The sequence below is a fragment of the Taudactylus pleione genome, unplaced genomic scaffold (genome assembly GCF_031769625.1).
Source record: "Taudactylus pleione unplaced genomic scaffold, aTauple2 ptg000041l, whole genome shotgun sequence".
Classification (NCBI taxonomy): Eukaryota; Metazoa; Chordata; class Amphibia; order Anura; family Myobatrachidae; genus Taudactylus; species Taudactylus pleione.
In genome coordinates, this window is record NW_028284443.1 from 54,799,306 (window position 1) to 54,819,608 (window position 20,303).

Sequence of the window (20,303 nt, forward strand, 5' to 3'; positions counted from 1 at the left end):
AACAAACGAACAATGGTTGCACCATCGGACCTCTGGGCAGCCCTATGGTTGCTCAGAATGTCTTTTGCAACTAATGTACGAGGACGCAGTCGCTGGCTGCGACACCCCCTGAAACCGTCGCAACACGCCTGCATTTTAGTCACCACACCCCGTTACCTCCCTCAAATGGTCACCATCTGTCAATCACTCTGTGTAATAATCTACACTACGACTGCCGCTGCAAGACCATCATGGCACATGAAAAGTGCGACTGACCCAATTGTAGACTAAGAAAGTCTTACAGCGAGTGCTTCTGTATAGTCAACAGAGAGAGGTGGACTTCCCCGCCAATTACAAGAAATCTTGTGATGTCACAACAGTGACAACATCAGCAAATAACCCTAATTTAGCAAAGCCTTAATTCTGGCAATAGGGGAGACAAGAAACAGGGTCAGCTTAAAAAAAAAATAAATCACACCGTGTCAGTCCCGCAGCGCTCAAATTTAAATGTCCAATATTTCTTTGAATGCTGTAAAAACTTTCACCATGTTACAATTGGATCTCAATATCTCAAACAAATATAGTTCAATGACGAGGGACCATATTAACTCTTTTTCTATAAGGATAACCTCACAAGAAAAGAGAAGGACCATATTCTCTTAAAAAAAAACAAATTTCCAGTGACTTATAATTTCTTAAAAAAGTCTTTATTTAAAACAAAAGTTTCTAAAAAGTTCCTATCGCTAAAGGTATCTTCTGTTTTCTCTGCAAAACATCTCCGGGGTTGCCACAGGTCCAGTAAGCTCTACCTATATACCCGATTACCTACATATGTGTTTGACAAGAATTTCTTGTTTGGGACTTTTTAGAAACTTTTGTTTTAAATAAAGACTTTTTTATGCACATTTATCTTGGCTTTGATATACAGTATATGTGGAGTTCGAGACCGATATGTGGAGACATTTCAGAGCATTTTTGAAGAAATTCTAAGTCAGTGGAAATTTTGTTTTTTTAAGAGAATATGGTCCTTCTCTTTTCTTGTGAATTATGAGTGGTTATAGAAAGTTAATATATTCACTCATTGTTGAACTATATTTATTTAGTGAGATCCAATTGCAACATTGTATCATGGTGAAAATTTTTACATCATTCAAAGAAATATTGGACATTTAAATTTGAGCGCCGTGGGACTGACACGGCGAGATTTTTGCAGTTAAATTTTAAACAGCTGGTTGAAAGGTGGTTTGTGTTAGAAGCGGCTGCATAAATTAAAAAGCGCTTTAGAGAGGACCTACCACACACTATTTATAAGAAATAGGGTTAGGTGTAAAAATAAAAAAAAATAAAATATTCAAATATATCATCTTAACTTCCAGGCTGTACATCTCCACTGTACCTTAAATAACATACACAAACTTTGTATCCCTGTACATGAGAACATTAGCTTATAACTGCATTTCTGAGACCTACCTAGGTTTCAATAATTGAGTTACAGGAACCAAGGGAAAAATCATGTGAAGTATATATTATTTTATTTAACCAATGTAATGCACTTGAAATAAAAAGCTATTTATTTGACTGTGGTACCAATAGAATGTCTTATCTAATAAACAAAAAACATGTTAAATGTAAGAGGGTACAGAAAGACGGCAAATATAAAAAAGATCTTGCTGTGAATACAAAGTATAAAATACCACAGGTCGTGCAGGGTTTAGATTCATGTCCACACTCGCAGAATGGCAATACCCAATACAACAAACCAGAACCAGTAAACATGTCCCTTTTTTTCATTGTGTATGACTTCAGTGACAAGCCCTGGTCGAGTCAGGGGCAGAACTATGGGAGACAATGGAGGCGCCTGCCGCCGTGTGCCAGCACTGAAGGGGCACCTCCTCCATTGGCCACAATATATTCACCCCGCTTAAGGCTATTTTATATTCGTGTTTTTGTGCATATGTAATAGATAGATAGATATCCACCATATATATTTTCCTGTGTTTTTTAGGGGGGGAACCAAATTATAACTTGCCTCCGGGCGTCTGGGATGAACTTATGCCACTGGGTCGAGTAACATTATTACAACAGTGCAATTGAAGGATGTTTATTCCACTTTTTATATAAAAAAGTAGATGGTGGGGAGAGTAACCACTACCGTACATTGTACCTCCAATTGATGGAAGTCCAGCAGTGTATAATGATAAACATTCAGCAGCTAGCTTGTGGTTATCATTATACACTGCAGAACTCCATCAATGAAGTCAATGCAGTGTCTGCAGCCCCAGCTTCCGCTACAAATACTGGAAGAGGTACAGGCACATCCACCTGAGAGATATAAATAGCAACCAAAATGTTCCATAAATGTATAACGCTCTTAAGGCCCCCATACATCTGAAGGGAGATTGCGCGATCCTGCGATCGGATCAGAAACGCTGTTCTGCTGGTCGGAAATGCCGATTGGCGGCCATCGATGTTCAGCGATCCGTCGCAGGATTGGTGAAATTCTACATGTTAAATTTCACCGATCTGCCATTTTTTGATCGTGATCGGCAGATCTGTGAAATCAAACATGTTAGATTTCAGCGATCCTGCAATGCCGAATTGCAGGATCACAACATCGCGGCAATCCGTCGCTGATGTATGGGGGCATTTACATAGGAATACTGACGTCACTTATGTATTATTATACTGCATACATTCAACAACAATGAGATAGACATGCTATGTGGTTGTATATTCCTTGTTGAATCACAGACATTTCCATAAGTACCATTTGCTCATTTAATAAAGAAAACATATTTCTGCTCGGCCTCGTCATTGCACCAATAAAAGCGTGGGCATCTCAATAAAAAGCTAACTGGTCCATGTACACATTGTGCAGTTCTTCATTAAAGTAAAGATCTGCTGCGATGTACAATAAATAGGCTACATGAATAGGCTTCTGCTTACATATTTTCCTACCATTTAGCCAGCTGTGGCTAGTTGAGCAAAAGCTGTAACCCAACGGTAGCCCCCTCCTATGCTGCATATTATATTGATTATTATTGTTATTATTTAGGTGGGCATTTCTTATTGGTCTCCAGTGGTGCTTTTCTGCATAGACAATGGGACACTCCATTAAGAGAAAATAGTATACATAAGTGGTCACATGTGCCGTGTAGTACATTTCAATTGCAATGTGTCATTCATTTTAATAAAAGTGAACATGCTGAACATCTATTATACAGACAACTAGTCAGCAGTGTGTCCAAGTGGGAAAGAACATGACATCACAGTAACTGTAGTAATACTACAAAATCATACTAGCTGGCTCTGAGCTGCTAGTGGTACTTTACAAAGTGCTAGCTGCAGCATCTGCCATTAAAAGGATTTGTATTGCTTAAGTGTCCCATCTGGAAAATATCCTACAAGGTAGATAGCCTAAAAGCATGACAAACTGCTCAAGCAATTCTATCAAGGAAAATACATCAAGTATCTGCCCCCTTTAAGGTGTTTTGTTGACATTTATTTTACATAGCACAAAGCATCCTGCAGCAGACACAAGTAGTAGTTTCCCAATGTCAGTACATAACCACTTTTACATACCTCCCAACATGACCCTCTCCAGGAGGGACACAATGCTCTGGTCCTGGACTTTCCTGGTAATTTATGATTGGTGGCGGCTCCAGAGGTGGGGCTGCAGGACAGTCCAAAACTCAAATAGGGGAGTCACACCAACTGCCAGTGAGTCCCAGCCAGTGATGTTTGGCAGTGTGTGAAATGACAGTTGGTGTGACTCCCCTATTTGAATTTTGAACTGCGCTGCAGCCCCACCTCTTACCAGGGAAGCCCAGGACCAGAGCATTGTGTCCCTCCTGGAGAGGGTCATGTTGGGAGGTATGCTTTTATAAAGCAATCCTTATTGCACAGAGAATAATATTGAACAATATGTACCTTGAGCCAACCTGTGGCTCTCCAGCTGTTGTGAAACTACAAGTCCCATCATTCCCTGCTACTATTTTAGTATTTCCTAACAGCATAACTGTGGCAAGGCATGCTGGGACTTGTAGTTTCTCAACAGCTGGAGAGCCACAGGTTGGCCTGGCCTGATCTAGATCATACACATCATATAGTGCGTACGTCCTATTAGTCGTTCATTACATTATCCTAGCATGATCCGATACATCCTGCCATCATACACCAGATATTGCAGTGTGTATGTCGCGCGATGTACCGTTACATTGCATCGCTGGGTCGCACTGGGTGTACCAAGCTTTACCCAATGCAGTTTATAAAAGATGGCCCTAAGCTTCACATTTTTTATTAGATTCACTTACTACATAAACCCTATACACACGGAGAGATGCACTATGCGATAGGTCATTCGTCAGCTCTATCAACACATATTGCATAGTGTGTACCCAGCTTAATACTGAATTAATTTTTACATGAATAAAAAATACATATACAATAGATTATCACGCTACTGTATCACCAAAAATTAGAATCCACAAACAAATCCATACAAAAATGTTCTAACTATATAAAAAGAGTTACAGAAAACCAGAGAAAAATGATACAAGAAAACCTAAACTGTGCTATAAAAACATGATGGATACATTATCAGACCTAATTTAACATAGCAGTTTCAATTCTGTGGGAAATTCACTGAAAGCCAGTGTGTTTTAAGACATTAAGGGGTTTATTTACTAAGCAGTGTTAGGAGACAGAGTGAAAAGTGATAAGAAAGTGATAAGGTGCCAGCCAATCAGCTCCCAACTGTCATTTTTCAAACACAGCCTGTGAGATGACAGTTGGGAGCTGATTGGCTGGCACCTTATCACTTTCTTGTGACTTTTCACTCTGTCTCTTAACACTGTTTAGTAAATAGACCCCTTAGGGAGAATTCAATTGTTTTAGGGCACCCGTTACTTATTGTGGATTTCTGCTCGCAGCTTCTTGAGGTGCGGGCAGAAATCCGCTTAAAGTAGGACTTTTGGGTGCCTTAACCGCACTCCGCCCTGGTTTTTGGGTGCATTATCTGACACCTTGCATGGGAGAAGCAGTTGTACGTGGCTAATCCCATGCATTTTGGGTGCGAGAACGTGGTTGTTGCATATATATTGATATACAACGCTATGCGATGCGACTAGGATGCACCAGGAGGAGACTCTGCTAATTAATGTGATAAGCAATACTTGTATATCGGTGTGCCACTCAGTCTCTGAATCAGCATACAAAGTTCCGTTTACAGCCTCAGTCTCACACAGATATGGTGGCATTTTAATTGTCAATGTCTAGCACCTGAAGCTTAAAATGTTGCGTACTCCTGCTATAGTGTCTGGTTTCTTTATATTTATATATATATATATATATATATATATATATATGTCGTATGGTTCCTTGGTGGGGAAAATAACTGACTTTTCTTTTATAACATTGGGAACTATAACAGCAAGTTCAAGAGCAGAGACATATCTAAATGAAACTCACAATGATATACTGAACATGAGAACTAATGGAAACTTGCCCACTCTGCTTTTTGTTAAAATGACAGACTGGTTAAGTAGTTGAAATTGATTGTGTTAGGTGGTAAAGACAGTTTACCGATGTCTGTTCACAGTTCACTTGTACAACTAATATTCTCGCTTTATAGGAGCAAGAAATAATGATTGGCAAGCTTGGAAAATGGCAAAAAATAGTTTCATCAGAGCAGAATGAAAAAGGAAAACAAACAGAAATTGCATTTCTCATTTTGCGCGCGCGTGCGTGTGTGTATATGTAAATGGCAAAGAGCTTTTTCAGGTATATTTCATGATCCTCCTGATGAAGTTCCTTAGTGTGTAAACGGATGAAACGCGTTGAGGCTAATCTGCGGTTGGATTTTTCCACAACATGCCGATGTTCAAATAAGCTCTACTATTTTATCTCTGATGTACTTTTGTGTGTGTGTGTGTGTGTGTGTGTGTGTGTGAGAAATACCTGTTTTATATCCATTACACCATACTCTGTTATTTCTAGCCCACGTCATTTGGTATCCCTGAGACGATGGAATCCTAGGATGTGTTTGGTCCTCATGATACGTGAAGGGTGTGGATTAATAGATAGACAGTAAAAAGGTTGACAGTGTCTAGATCAGGTGTAGCCAATCCTGGTACTCAAGAGCTACCAATAGTGCATGTTTTCCATGTCTCCTCACAGACTCACAAGTGTATTAATTAGCTACACCTGTGCATCCTTTCAAATGTGTTAGTGAGTAATGACTGCACCTCTGCACCAGCTAGGTGGTCTGGAAAACTTGAACTGTTGGTAGCTCTCGAGGACAGAGGTTGGCTACCACTGGTCCAGATAGACAACAGATGTTAGACCAGGGGTCTTCAACCTTTTACACAGTGTGGGCCACATAAAAAAATTAAACGAAGCCCGAGGGCCACTAAAGCTGCATACACACACAACGATTTTGTTACCAACGATTTTCTGTCAGATTATCTGTCAGATTTTTTTAAAGTGCAATGATCGATTTTTTTGAGCTACAAACGATTTTTGCATATTCCCTTAATGAAAATCGTTGAGTTGACAAGGCTGACTGAACTACAAACGTGAAGGCGCATGACCGATTATCGTTCATCGTTTGACTCAAGGTGAACGATTTTTTTCAAACTATTATCGTTAAACAACACGTTACCAACCACTATCTCTGAGCCAATATCTACATCTGTGGTCAGCCATAATAGAACATGGCCATATGCATTGTTATAATTTTGAAAAATGTAAGAAAAATAATTTTTTTCCTCTGCTTTCCTTCCCACAGGATAACACTTTATTATTGGGTACACACTGGGCGATATTACTGAGCGACTGCACGATTACGACATCGTAATCGTGCAATCACTCAGTAATCGTGCACTTTTATGTCGGAAACGACCATCGATGCGCACTCCCGCTGGTCGTTTCCGACATTGTCCATCGCCTGAACATGCAGCACAATCTGACGATGTCGTCAGGTTGCTGCATGTTCGGGAATGGGGGAAGAGAGCCCGGCATTGAACGACATTGAGCACAGCCTGCCGGGGACACACTACATGATATCGCTCAGGGAGCATATCGTGTAGTGTGTACGCACCTTAACATGCACCTGCCTGATCTTGGCTTTCCTGATCTCCTCCTTGTAAGCACTTCCATAGGAATGTGCATGCTGCTATAAGCAAAAGTCAGCAGGATGGGTAGGAACTGAAAATGGTCCTAGGAGGCATTTAATTTACTATACCTGATGTTGTGGGGCTGTTGAGAATCCAGCATTCCATCTTTTCAGTGCCACGGGTCTGTGCAAAATTTTTACACATATTGTTCCACTATTTCTTTTTTATCGTGTTGCATGCGCTTTGCTAAGAATACATTTATTTTTACTTTAAAGCAGGGGTGGGGAACCTTTTTTCTGCCAAGGGCCATTTTTATATATATAACATTGTTCACGGACCCAGTGCAGGCCACGCCCCTCCATGTGACATCACACGGGGCAGGGGCCACAATCGCCGGTGATTACAGTAATGCCCGGAGAATCCTGAGGATGCTCTGGGGAGCTGTAAGGGCAGCGGGGTGACAGTCCTAAGGACGCTCCAGGCTGCACTGCTGCATAGATTCTGGCTGCAGTGTGCCATTCTAGGCACCCTACTAGCCAGATGATGCTAGCAGAAAAAGCTCCAAGGGCTAGATCAAATGATTCCGAGGGCCTTATACGGCCCCCGAGCCTGAGGTTCCCCATCCCTGGAAGCAAATTGTATTTTAATTGGAATTTAACCATATTCTTGAATTATGGGCATTACACAGTGGTAAAAAAAGGTCGGAAAGGTTTAAAAAAAAAATACACCTTTCTTTGATTATTCTGTAGCTACTGTTACACAATAAATCCATAAGCATTATTGTATTCTATGATTTATAATATTTACAGTGAGACCAAACATGTGCATGCAATACAACTGTCAGAGAGCCAGGTCATCTCTAACATGCAGGAAATGCTTGATAAAACATCAGTGGTGTTCTCTGTCTGTCACTGGATTGTAGTATTGACACATGGGGGTGATTCAATTAAGCGCAAGTTGAATAGCGGGTGGTGAACTTCGTCCCGGAGCTATTCAATTCAGCAAGCTGTTTATACAGATTATTACAACAAAAGTTGGAGAATGCGAGTTAATTAACCTAGGTGTTTAGTCAGGTCAACGTGGGCATTCTCACTAAATTGCCGGGCACAAGGCTGCTAGTGCCGCACTAATAGTGCATACACACGGTCAGATTTAAAAAACGATTTAAACTATAACAATTTGCCCCCTCAAACGACCAAACGATGTGCGGGCACGGATGGTCGGTAACCTGCTAGGTCCAGATTGGCAGATTTTCATCTTGGTTCAGTTTTAAAAGTTATTACATCCAATAAGATTTCTCCTGAAATAGGAAAGTTGGTGGCAGAAAAGAGATTAAGTATCAGGAAGAAAACATTAAACTTTATTATTGTTTTATTCCTAATATAAACCTTACAAATTGCATATAATACTTTTTCTTGTGGCCCACACAAGTTTAGGCCTTGATTATTTGGCCCAATTGAGATTTTGAGTTTGACATGCCTGTTGTAGATTCTATGATGGTGATGAGCACAAGGCCGGCCCTATGTCCTCCAATCTGCTCATCCAGCACATATCACAAGAGAGCTGCAGTAGGCATAAGGTTTAGACTGTCTGAAGAGATCACAATGTCTATGGCCATGCCCGAAATTATTACTGCTTTATGATATTTGTTGACTACTGTAGAAACTTCTAGAGTTCCCTTCATCATATTATAGCAGGTGTGGCCAAACTCAGTCCTCGATAGCTATCAATAAGTTCACGTTTTCCAGGTCTCCTCACAGAATCACAAGTGAAATAATTAGCTCCACCTGTGGATCTTTTAAAATGTGTCAGTGAGTAATGAGTACACCTGTGCACCTGCTGGGTGACCTGGAAAACATGAACTGTTGGTAGATCTCGAGGACCGGGTTTGACCACCCCTATTTTAAACAAAGGACTTGATGCTGCAGTCTCTTTATCTCAAATATAAGACTTCATTTGAATTATTATACTTTTTTGTATAGATGATAACCAGTTCTAATAATACAAATATCTTCTCATACACTTGGCAACTATACTGAGCCTTCCTGAGGAGTAGTTTACCATATATTTCTTTACATTTTACATCTTCTCTGCATTGCAGATGCAGTGAAACACCACTCACAGTATACTAGAGATGCTGCGCTGCGACTAACCACACAGGAATTGGTTTTACACATGTACATAGCCGCAGATGAAACAAAATGGAACCTGGCGTAAGATAAAGCCGCAGATGCTGCATCACGGTGGTTTGTACACAGATTCAGTCGCACACAGATGTACAAATATTGCACATCAAATTGATCAGTGTAATCTAGCAGAGTAGTTCTGCTGTTTTCAGTTGTTTTATCTATACGAATAAGATGCACATTGTGAGCGAAAAAGACACTGGGCACGAATAAGTTGTCCGGGACCTGGTGCTCCGAGACGGGCTGTTCGGTACGACTGAATCCACATGAGAACACATCTGTATATTTATCTTATTCAGGAATGATCTTTTGTTATACTAATAATTAACAGTGGAATATGAACATGTGACTTCAATGTTGCGGATATAGACTATATTAGCATAGAATATTTTGAAAATAAAAGTACCCTGAATTCACCTATATCAGGAGATGTAATTGTCCCAGAATATGGGTTGTATAAAGCATTTTATGTATGCAACTATCTTTCTCACTGAGCCTATTCTTGATTTCCCTGAAAGTCAACAATGGAAAACCGTCTGAAAAAAATATATTTATTTGTAAGTATATAATTAAAAAAAAAAAAAAACCCATTAAAAAACTACCGTGTGTGTCCCATAGCTGTCAACAAAAAATAAAAAGTGAATCCAGGTTCATCTACACACACGTCAAATGTTTACGGTCATTTGGTCTACATGATACTATCCCCATCATTATGTGAGCTGAATTTGGTTGTAATAGTATAAGTAGCAAGAATTTCATGTGTTCTAAGAAATTAGAAAAACCGTACTGTGCATTTTATCATTTGATCATTAGAGAGAAAAAAAAAAAAAAAAGAGAAATTCAAAGGATAAACAAATACAAGAAACAATTCTTTAGCCTGCTACTCTCCCTCCAAATGACGGACAGCTGGCAACTGTTTTTTCCCTCTATCTACTCAATAAAAAAGGCTCTGACCATTTGTTGTAAGGGAGCATATGTATCACAGGCTGCATTCTTAATGCGGATGTGATAAATTTTTACTTTGCAAATTTAGAGCCGTATTCAATTTGAGCCGAGCCGCGTTAACTTAACGCGGCCCGGACTCAACACCGACTTCGCCTATTTTGTAGGTGTTAAAGTATCGCGTGCGTGCATGCTTTACCCTGTATTCAATTTCAAAGTACGCGTAAACGGCACCCGGCGATACTGTAACAAGCAGAAAGTACTGTCATTTTTGGGGGAATCAGCCTGTCACCCCCCAAATGATGCTCTGACATGGGGGTTCACTATGGTACCCCCAGATTCGGCTCACTGAAAGCGTTTGGCGTTTAAATTGGCTCAATAGCTGCTAAAATATGAGATATGGTAAGAACTTACCCTTGTTATCTCTATTTCTACGAAGTCCATAGGGTTCCACAGGATACCTTGGGGTATAGGTGTGACGTCAGTCATCGGGCACCAAAGAGTTAAGCTTTCAGCCTCCCAGGATGCACTAGGTCCCCCTCCTATACCCCGCCCCCGAGCCAAGGCATCTCAGTTAGTTACCAAGCCATAGGCCGGAGGAGGAGAAGGAAGAGAGAGAACAAAGATCTGGACACATACAAGAATCACATTCTCACCAGAGAGAGACGGAAAACCGGTGACCAGAGCAAAGCCCATCTGCAGCACAGGTGCGACAGGGCGGGAGTCCTGTGGAACCCTATGGACTTCGTAGAAATAGAGATAACAAGGGTAAGTTCTTACCATATCTCATATTTTCTACTTCAGGGTCCATAGGGTATCCACAGGATACCTTGGGGATGTCCCAAAGCAGTATCCTTTAAGGGTGGGGACGCTCCTGTGCAGAAAGGAGAATCCGCCGCCCGAAGGAAGCATCCTGAGAGGCGAAGGTGTCAAACCTGTAATACCTCACGATGGTATGGACAGAGGACCACGTAGCAGCCTTGCAGATCTGGACTGCAGAGGCACCACGTCGAGCTGCCCACGAAGGACCCACAGACCTAGTGGAATGAGCCTTCACAGAAGGAGGAACCGGCAGGCCTTCATGAAGATAAGCTTCAGAAATAGCCATACGGATCCAGGCTGCCAAAGTTTGCTTTGAAGCAGGCCAACCCTTTTTACGGAAGCCATAGAGGACAAACAAAGCGTCCGACTTCCTAAATGAAGAAGTGCGGTCAACATAAGTCCTTAAGGCCCGCACAACATCCAATGAGGCCTCACCCACGGAAAGACCCGGTGAGTTAAAGGCCGGAACAACGATTTCCTCGTTAACATGAAACTGGGAAACAACTTTGGGAAGAAACTCGGGCCGAGTGCGGAGCACTGCCCTGTTCCCATGAAAAACCAAGAAAGGGGGTCTACAAGAAAGAGCCCCTAACTCAGAAACACGTCTGGCCGAAGCAATAGCCAGAAGGAAAACAGTCTTAGCTGTTATCCATTTAAGATCCACTGAGCCCAGTGGTTCAAACGGCGGTCCTTGGAGAGCCCTCAGGACCACAGCCAAATCCCAAGGTGCCACAAGTGGAACAAAGGGCGGCTGAATACGGACAACACCTTGCATAAAGGTGCGCACATCCGGGATTGTAGCAATCCTACGGTGAAACCAAACAGACAGGGCCGAAACCTGTACCTTCAAAGAAGCAAGGCGAAGCCCATGATCTAGTCCCGCTTGTAGGAAGGCGAGAATCCGAGACAGACGAAACTCCCGCGGTGCATAACCTCTCGGCCGACACCACTGGAAGAACGTATGCCACACGCGATGGTATATCCTCGCGGAAGACTGTTTCCGAGCTCGCAACATGGTACGCACCACAGAGCTGGAAAACCCCCGGGACCTCAGCATGGCCGTCTCAACAGCCACGCCGTCAAAGACAGCCGAGTCAGGTCCGGGTGAAGACAAGGACCCTGAGACAGAAGGTCCGGTCGTAGCGGCAACCGCAGTGGACTGTCCACGGACAGACCCTGAAGGTCTGAGAACCAGTGCCGTCTGGGCCACGCGGGAGCTATCAACAGGAGCGTCCCTCCTTTCTGTTTGAATTTCCGGATTACCCGTGGAAGAAGGGAGACCGGAGGGAACAGGTATGCGAACCGGAACGTCCACCGGACGGACAGAGCATCCACCAGAGACGCCCCTTCGTCTCTTGTGCGAGACCCGTACACCGGCAACTTGTTGTTGTGCCGGGACGCCATGAGGTCGATCTCTGGAAGACCCCACCTGTCCACCAGCAGTTGAAAAACGTCCGGGTGCAGGGAACATTCCCCCGGATGAACGTCCTGGCGACTTACAAAGTCCGCCTCCCAATTTAGCACTCCCGGGATGAAGACCGCTGATATGGCCGGAAGATTGCGCTCCGCCCAAACCAGGATCCGAGAAACCTCTACGAGAGCCGCCCGACTGCGGGTTCCTCCTTGCCTGTTTATGTAGGCCACGGTGGTAGCGTTGTCTGACTGGACCTGTACGGGGTGATCCTGGAGAAACCGATGTGCCTGCTGGAGAGCATTGAAGACCGCACGGATTTCCAAGATATTTATGGGAAGCTCCGCTTCTGTCGGTGTCCATCTGCCCTGGAACAAGTGTGGACCCGAAACCGCTCCCCAGCCCCGAAGACTGGCGTCCGTTGTCAACAGGACCCAATTTGGAACCCAGAACGGACGTCCCTTGTTGAGGTGGGTCGTCTGTAACCACCAAGCAAGGGACAGGCGAACCTCCGGGGTGAGCACAATCGTCTGGGACTTCAGAGACTGAGGCAGCCCATTCCACTTGGACAGGATCAGATGCTGCAGAGGTCTGGAGTGAAACTGGGCGTATTCCACCATGTCGAACACCGACACCATGGAGCCCAGTAACCTCATCGCCGAGTGTAGGGACACCCGGCGGCTGTGCAGACAACTGCGCACCCTTGACTGTAAAGCAGAGATCTTGTCCTCCGTCACGAAGATCCTTTGCTGTCCCGAGTCCAATAAGGCTCCAAGATGCAGAATCCTCCGAGACGGGATTAGAGTGGACTTCTGCCAGTTGATTAGCCAGCCGTGCCGTTGCAGCAGTGCAATGGTCAGGTCCAAGTGGCGTAACAGGAGCTCTGGAGATCCCGCCACCAATAACAGGTCGTCCAAGTACGGCAACATGCGGACTCCCTGCAGCCGCAGAGAAGCCGCCATGATCGCCATCACCTTGGTGAAAACCCGTGGTGCTGTCGCCAGGCCAAAAGGTAACGGCCGAAACTGGAAGTGGTCGCTGCGGATTGCAAACCTGAGGAACTGTTGATGGCGCAAAAGAATAGGGACATGCAGATAAGCGTCCTGTATGTCCAATGACACCATGTAGTCCCCAGGTTCCAGCGCCAGAATGATGGACCGTAGGGTCTCCATCCGAAACTTCGGTACCCGCAAAGACCCGTTGAGTGCTTTGAGGTTGAGAATCGGACGATACGACCCATTGGGTTTCTGTACCAAAAAAAGATTTGAATAGAAACCCTGGCCCCTCTGGGAGAATGGAACAGGCACTATAACTCCAGCCTGGAGCATAGTGTGCAATACCTTCCGCAGCTCCGTAGCCTCGTTCCGGTCGGATGGTAGACCCGTGGTGAAGAATCGAGCCGGGGGTCTGTGCCGGAAGGAGAGGGCGTACCCGTGGGAGACCACCTCCAGAACCCAAGTGTCTGTCGTAGTGGTCGACCAACACTGGGCGAACTGCAGCAGACGGCGTCCCACCCTGGGATCCCCCAAAGGGAGGCACGGACCGTCAGGCCGCAGGCTTGTCATCTGGCTTGGGGGCCGGACGTCTGGTACTCCATGCCTGCTTCCGGGCTTGACCGATTTCTTAGGGCCAGCCTGTCGAGGAAACGACTGTGGTTTGGGCCTGCCCTGGGCCCTAGATGACCAAAAGGACGATGGTCCAGAACCAGAAGGAGCAGCGGCCGACGGGAGACAAGCCGATTTGGCTGCCGCCAGTGTGGCCACAATCTTATCCAGATCCGGACCGAAGAGAACTTCTCCGGTAAACGGCAACGCCTCCAGACCCTTTTTGGAATCTGCGTCCGCCTTCCAGGATCGCAGCCACAAAGTGCGACGAGCAGCTACCGCTGCTGAAGAAATCGTAGACACCAGAGTACAAATGTCTAGGGCCGCCTCGTTGATGTAGGTGGCCGAATCACGGAGATTGCCAATCAACTCCGCCTGTTCGGCCGGACAGTCGAAATCAAAAGAAGCCTCTAATGAATCCGCCCAGCGCTCCATCGCTCTGGCAACCCAGCAAATGGCCATAGCCGGCCGTGCTGCCACCCCCGCAAGGGAATAAGCGGACTTCAGGCAGATCTCCACCTTGCGGTCCGTAGCATCCTTAAGGGAGGACATGGATGGCATCGGCAATGTGGCACTACGGACAAGACGGGTCACGTGAGAATCCACCTGTGGAGGGGATTCCCACTTTGCAAAATAATTATCCGCGAACGGATAAGCCACCGACAGGCGTCTCTGCGACTGGTATCTTTTGCCAGGCTGTTTCCACGCCTCCTCTAAATGGTCCACCAACTGACCCGAAAGAGGAAAGACTGTGGCATCGCCCTTCACATCTTTGAAAAAGGCATACTTCGATTTAGCCGCTGGGGGAACTTCGTCCTCAATCACCAAGGCTGTGCGTACCGCCCGAATAAGTCCAGGAATATATACTTTGGACTTAGCATCAGCGTCCTTAGCATGGAGAGGTTCCTGATCGTAAGGATCCAGAATCTCCCCATCAGACGTCCCCTCGTCATCCTCATAAGGAGCCGACAAGAGACGCCACCGGCCGTTTATGCGGCCGCATCACAGACTCCCCTTGCAACACATCCGACAAGTGCTGTACAGAACTCGTCAGGGAGTTAACCCACGCTGGCTCCTGAGAAACCGGGAGCGGGGAAATAGGGAGACTGTGGGGTATCACCAATTGTCGTGGGAAACCCTGCATGGGTGACGACACCACTGACTGCTGGGACAAACCCATCGGTGTAAACGCGGGCTGCGGAGCTAACTGGCCCACTAAGGCTGTAAGCGCTTGAGCGAAACAAGCCCAGGGCGGCTCCTGTACCGGTGCAGTAACCGTAAGAGGCCGCGCCATAATAGACAAACACTGCTGGCAGAGGCCCTCCGCGCTACCCTCCCCCTCCGCTAACGGTACTTTACACGTAGTACACTGTAGCCGGAGGGGAAAATCACTTTCAGACATGATGGCACCACGTATGTGACCCCTCTCACCAATTATCTATTTAAGAGGCGAGAGACCACCCTGCAGCACCGCACCGCAAGGGTTTAGCAGAAAAAACAGGGACAGTATAAAGCTGACAGTTTAGAAAAAAAGTTACAGGCAGCAGCGCTAGCACAGTCACATACAATGCAGAGAAATAACAATTCCTGCACTAACAGCGCTGATCACTCAACTACACAGACACAGGGCCTGGTAGGACACAGTGCTGCATACACAGACCTGACCACAGCGGAGGAGAGGTATGCGGGGGGACCCAGACCACGATGCTTCCAATGCAGGCTTCCAGCAGCGTTCACCATGCTTCAGAAAAGATGGCCGGCGAGGAGCAGAGAGAAGGCTGGCCTGGGGGAGGAGCGCTGACACAGGGCCAGTCAGCACAGTGCAGAGAGGGCTGTGTGCAGCGGGGGAGGCGCCGGCTGTGAGACAGGGAAGGCGCGCTCCCCTGGCATGCATTTAACCCCTGGGACGCCGCAGCGCTACCGCTCTGCTGCGGTCCGCTGTCCCAGGGGGTAGTGGAAGCGCAGGTTGGTCGCCTGGCTCCACGCTGCAGTCAGTCCCCAGGGAGCCCCCTGCTGGGGACTTAGGACCATGTGATCAGCGGGGACCCCCCGCGGGACCCCGCTGCTTACCTCTGTCCCCCTTGAATCCGGCCATGGTCCGGAACATCTGGGGTCACCGCTAGCTGTGACCCCAGATGTCCACCAGCATCCCCGGATCAGTACCGGTGTTCTGGTACCGGCGGGGTGTAGGGAAGACAGCATGGACGTCAGGACTGACTGTCCATGCTGTTCATCCAGATGTGCAGCCACAGCTGCATGAAGAAAAAGCTTCAGGGGCCTCCGACTCCGGCCGGGCACCAAACGAAACTGAGATGCCTTGGCTCGGGGGCGGGGTATAGGAGGGGGACCTAGTGCATCCTGGTAGGCTGAAAGCTTAACTCTTTGGTGCCCGATGACTGACGTCACACCTATACCCCAAGGTATCCTGTGGATACCCTATGGACCCTGAAGTAGAAATAGCGTTTTTCTATACCTGATGCAGAATAGTATTTAGGAGTATTTTTTCCAGAAAATACATTATCCCAGCAAATTTGGGGTACTTGAAAATGGGGGTCAGCATATTTAAAGTTGAAAAAGTGAAGTTGAAAAAATCATGAAAAATCCACTTGCCGCAAACACCTGCAATCAAAAAAACTCTTGGGGCATACTTGGGGACCACGGCAGATACTGCATAGGAGATATCTGCTGTGATTCCTCTATGTTAAATCCTTAATATTAGTAGGTATACCCCCCCCGAAAAAGTGCATATTTGGGTGATATCCCACAAATATTGTTTAATAAATATGCCCCAATTTTAAGATACTACTTATCTAGCGTTCCCGCTAGGCTGTTTTAGCGGGGCACAGCGCCCTGCCCTCCTTCTGGAGGGCAAAAAGCACCCTGCCCTCCAGAAGGAGGGCAAAAAGCGCCCTGCGTGTCCGTAAGTGCCGGGCATGCCCCCAAGAGTGACGAAAAGGGGACGCGTCTTATAGACACACCCCCTTTTCAATGGCCACGTCCCCTTTTTGGGCACGCGCACAAAGGTGCCCTCTCTGGCTGCGGCGCCCTGCCTGCCGGCGGAGCTAGAGTGAACACTACTTATCCATGCCAAGAAATGTCAAAGATTATAGGCCTATATACTTCAGTTGTCATTACCCTGTATTTTAACAATGCCTGCATCTTCTTTGCTTAATTACTATCTTTTTGCATTACATTTATCTCACCCTTGCACTCCCCCAACTGCCTTTCCACCCTTTCTGCCATCTCCCCTACCACAGGGGCGTAGTGCCCCTCCTCTTCTCCCCTCCAACTCCCCCCTAAACTAGACATTCTCATACCATCTCTGATCTCCTGATGCTTGCTCCTATTTCACCCATCTCTTTGTCCTGCCTCACTATCCTGGCTAGTTCCCCTATTCTTTCAAATATGCCCTTGTCTCACCAATTCTCAAGAGATCCTCACTTGACCCTGAATCTTTGTCTAGCTCAGAGGTTCCCAAACGCGGTCCTCAAGGCTCCCCAACAGTTCAGGTTTTAGAGATATCCATGGCTGAGCACAGGTGGTTAAATCAAATTGACTGAGGTACTAATTAAGTCACCTGTGCTCAACCATGGCTATCTCTAAAACCTGAACTGTTGGGGAGCCTTGAGGACCGTGATTGGAAACCACTGGTCTAGTTACTTCTTTGTCTCTCTCCTTCTCTATGCCTCCAAGCTCCTTGAGAACATCACCTACCCCCACCTTCTCCTCATTCGTCTACGCACACTCCCTTCTTAACCTCCTCAGTCTGGTATCTACCCCTTCCATTCATTGAAACTGCTCTCACGGAGGTCACCAATGACTTTCTCACAGCCAAAGCCAAGGAACAATTCTCTATTTTCATTCAGCTCTAACAACTTTTATACTGTTGACCACCCACTACTTCACCACACCCTGAACAACTCTGCCCTTTCGTGGTTCACCTCCTACATTACAAACCAGACATCTATCTCCAGCTCCCCCTCACTTCCTCTGTCAGTAGGTGTCCCATATGGATCCATTCTTGCCCCTTCTTTTCTCCCTCTACACCTCCTCCTTTGGAATTCTCATCGGCCTTCAATATCCAGATAACTCAAATCTCTATTGTCCATCCATTTTCTCTTGCGTCTAACCACCTTTCTGCCATCTTCTCCAGAATGTTCCAGCACAAACTGAAAGGAATACACACGTCTTATCGACATTCAGAATGTCGACAAGCAGTATGTGGACCTCTGAACGTCGCTGTCAGGAGATCGACAAGTGCTTATATTTGTCTCTTGATTTACACCATCTGCAAGCTACTTCACTGGCTCCCAATCCCCATCAGGATCCAGTTCAAACTCCTCACTCTTACTTACAAAGTCATAAACCACTCCCCCTGATATCTCTACCTTATGTCTTTCCACTCTTTCTCCTATAATTCTGCTTCTCCACCGACTGCTGCCTCATCACCACTCTGGTTACTTCCGCTCACGCTTGCCTACAAGATTTCACTCAAGATGCCCCTATCCTCTGGAACTCCCACAATCAGACTCTCTACCAGTCTCCCATTTTTTAAATGTGCCATTAAAATGTACCTTTTTATCAAAGGCTTACAAGCCCTTGCTATAACATGTTACCCTTCTCTGCCCAGCTTCGATATACATCCTCCCAAGTTCACCCTCCAACTGTCCACCCCATCCATTTATTACTGTATGTACACTCTCACAGGCAGGGACTTCCTCCTTCCAGTTCTTCCATTACTCTATCCATGCCACCAATTCTACTTTCTCCTTCAGTCTGACGTTGTTTGCTCACCCATATGCTGAGTACAGGGTTATTAAGTACTGCATAGATTCCCACTTGGGACTCACCACAGCATGCTAACTTCAGCAAGTTGTCTTATCAATGCCACTGTCATCTCTTCTTCATGGTCTATAGTGTTGTGCTAATGTTTGGTACTTTGCTATGTACTTATACCATGCTCTGTCACTGCATCTTGTATGCTTTAAATCACAAGTACACACCTCAGTCAAAACACAGCTATTAATGCTCCTCCGTCACTAAACCAATAGCCTTTGGGAGATTAAAATGCTTTCTGCCTTTAGTTAGTAACCTCTTCTACATACTGTAATATAGTATATTCGTGTAAAATATAAAGACCAGTAGTACGTTGATTGTTTATTAATGTAACAAGAAAGACAAGGCATTTAATACATTTGTGTAGACAAATACTAGTTATTTTCCTGAATACAATTTTCCACAGTATAAACAAAATGAATTGCACAGGGTTGCACTTTACCTACAGATTAATGTAATGCTAGATTATTGTTCCTATTTACAGGACATACGTTATCGCTATGGAGATTATACTAATACAAATACAAGTCATGAAATAATCATGAAAAACAAAATTATAGCAATGTATATTACAGTTCTGTAGAGACAGTACTACCTGGCTGATTACAACACTCAGGAAACAACCCTGAATAGCAGCACATCATCCGCCCTACAGCCCTGTCATGTTCCTAAATTAACAGATGAAAACAGAAATATTCTTCGGTCCTCTCCAGGAAAAAAATGTGTACATAAGGTTATTTTTACGGAGAGGGGGGGGAATGAGAATTAGGCAGATTTAAGACTTTTATTCAGCTTCAGGGTGACATGCTAGACACTGATGTATATTTAGCCATGTAACTAATAGCTTTCTCACTGTGAAAATTGCAACCATTTCACACTGCTTCTTTTGTATTTATTTGAATAAGCTTCTAAATAAAATACCATACCAAGTTCAACACCTCCAAAGTTCTCAAAGGCCCTTTACTTCACAATATGCAATACAGCATTTTTATACTTCTTCCACTATATCGTTAAAGAGGCTATAAGGATGGAGGACAAACATGTTTATTTTGGTAAGCATCGGGTACTTTAGTATTCCTGCCTCCTGTCAATTTCATACTATTATCTTCAGTACAGAAGGCATCTGCTTCATAAGTTGCCCCCTCCCCCATCACTCAGCTGCTGCCGTTCAGCTGACAGGAAAACAAGCACACTCTGCAATCTCATCCACCATGCCTGTCTCAGCTCTACATACTAGGCTGCTCTGTGCACTGCAGTTACATAGGGGACGGGCTAAAAACACTGCTACACTCACCATTTTAATAACAAAATCCATACAGCTAGAAAATAGAGTTTAATGCTGGGCTAAATGATACCAGCAACAGGTTTATAAATAAATGCTATTAAATAGAATTTAATTTAGTTCATT

The 20,303-nt window shown here is 45.2% G+C and overlaps 1 protein-coding gene across 11 annotated transcripts in view; it reads right to left on the reverse strand.

Annotated features, from left to right (window-relative positions):
• The window catches only part of MBNL2 (muscleblind like splicing regulator 2), a 154,232-nt gene that overhangs the window by 85,111 nt on the left and 48,818 nt on the right, over positions 1–20,303 (reverse strand). The gene's annotated exons all lie outside the window — the stretch shown is intronic.